Source organism: Penaeus chinensis, chromosome 39 (genome assembly GCF_019202785.1).
Source record: "Penaeus chinensis breed Huanghai No. 1 chromosome 39, ASM1920278v2, whole genome shotgun sequence".
Lineage (NCBI taxonomy): Eukaryota > Metazoa > Arthropoda > Malacostraca > Decapoda > Penaeidae > Penaeus > Penaeus chinensis.
Window position 1 is genome coordinate 7,184,022 of NC_061857.1, and position 2,500 is coordinate 7,186,521.

Below are 2,500 nucleotides of genomic sequence, written 5' to 3' on the forward strand. Positions count from 1 at the left end.
TGTGTGTGATATATATGGAATATGTATAATATATATCCACATACACATGCCATTTGCATTGTGTAATGCAGTCTTCATATGTATCCCCCTCCCCTCCCTTACACACCAAAAAAGAGGAGATAAAACAAACTGTTCAGTGTATTGATAGATTAATATATTCCAGTGATGTGTTTGTTTGAAACTTGCCGAGAGAACAGACTTTCTCGAGAGTGAACAAGGAAACTCCTTCTGTCCGGATGTGATTGCAATCTGAATTCCATTTTGCTTGTTAAGAAAATGATCATTTCTGAAGAGTGTGTGTTAGAGAATGTTTGTCTCAATTGTAAATAATGTATAAATGTTCAGACTGGAAAAGCACAATAATGGCATATTTTTGTGTTGATTTATTCTGATCTCCAGAAATAGTGCTCTTTTTAAATGTGGTGTAATTTTATTGTGTACCCAATTCTCATTGAAAAGGATCTTACTTGAAATCTCATGTATCAGTCTGGTGTTTTTATTTTTTTCTTGGAAGAAAATATCTCATTAGTCAAATTATCAATATGACGTGATTGATATGAACTGGGTAATTACATTTCTTGCATGTATTTATGCTAAAGATATTATACTCTGTGTAGTTTATGTATGCTGATTCTTGTCTTTCTGTTTCCGTTTTTTTTCTCCATTTTTCACAGTTTTCACACCAGAGTTGTGGTGGAGTAATAGTAGAGGTTACGTGGCCTTCCTTATGTTACTATTTAACCAGTTCTAGTACTAGATCAGCTGGATTGGCATTGCGCTTTGAACAGAATCCAGGTTCAGTGGAAGCCACAACAGTAGTGCTAAACCTAAACCTTTCTTCTGACTCCAGAACTACCCTATTATTAACTAATCAGTATGATGTGCTCTGTGATAATTGTATGATCATGTATGACAGTCTTGATGAGGATTGTCAGGCCTGGGGGGGAGAATGTTGATTGATGTCTAAAGTCTTTTTATTTATACTATGAAGGACTTGATGATTGCTACATAATGATGTGGACTGTATTAAGTGTGATTGACCTATCCTGAAGTGAACTCAGTATGCCTAGTGTTTCTACTTTTGTATTTAGTAGTTGATATGGACAAAACATAATGATTCCAGTAATGTGTGATGGTGTTTCTAAATGGTCTGAAAATTAGAGGACAGATAAGAGATTAAGTGAAGGTAGATTATTATTCATAACTTGAGTTCATTGTCGTGGTATTTAAGATAACATTGAAGAGTTTGAAAGCTTGGATTTTAACCCAATGCTGATGGGCGAAAAAAATAACTGAGAACTTTAAACTCTAGAGATTTCTGGCAACAGGCAGACTCTGGGCGCAGGAGTCCACAACATCAAGTTGAACGTCCCGCCCCGAGCACTCTGGCGTGTCGCTGCGCATACAGGTGTACCCTGCAGACCGAACGGTTTGTTATGATGCCAATAGGTGTGGTCCGTCAGCAAGAGGTTAACAGTTTGAACTATGGATGAGTAAAAGAGAAAAGTGACTGCATGTACTTCCCTTCTCTGTTATTTCACAATAGTAATCCCACATTATATAGAATATCTACATGGTTTGCATGGAATATGTAGAATGTCAAAAATATGTATCAAATAATCTGTAGTTCAGTGAAGTCAAGTTTACCATTACATTGAAGCACATCTTTGTGCATACTCACAAGAATTTTCATACTCATTATCCATACAGTTTTCTTCCTCATTATATGTCTTTATCATTGGTGTCTCATACTCATATGATTACAGAGCATTAATGTGTCTCCTGTTCCTTTGTCTCTCCTGTCAGTTCCTTTTCTCCATTCACCTAATTAGCCTCTTGATGCCTTCTCTTTACCTACCATCTTATCCTCTTTTGCTTTCCCTTTTCCTTTTTCTTTTCTTCCCCTTCCCTTTCCCTTTTCCTTTTCCTTTTTCTTTTTCTTCCCCTTCCCTTTCCCTTTTCCCCTTTCCCCTTTCCCTTCCCCCTTTCCCCTCCCCCTTTCCCCTCCCCCTTTCCCCTCCCCCTTTCCCCTCCCCCTTTCCCTTTCCCTTCTTATCTCATTCTCTTCATCTCTCTTTCCTTCCTCCCTTTAGCCCTGTCCCTTCTCATCTCATCCTCTTCCTCTGTCTCTCTCTTCCCTTCTTCAACTCTCCCCTTTGCCCTTTTCTTTCCATTCTCTCTTTCTCTTTCGAGTTATGGCTATCACTTTCTTGTTTGTGCTGCCTTAATGTGTGGTTGTGAATATTTTTATAAGACAAGTAAAGAAGGAAAGACAGAAGAAAGGATTTTTTTGTGATTCACTGACAAGGACATAAGGCAGATGATAGATAATTAGTGCTAGAGGGAAGAAGGGAAGTGTTTTGTATTAGGGCATGACAAAACAACACATTTTGAAAAGATATTCATGACTAATTTGTCTAAAAAGTTGTATTTCTCTGATCTCTTTGATGGCAGTTTCTTTGCATATCTTATAATGAGTTTTCTTGCTTGTTATTCATAT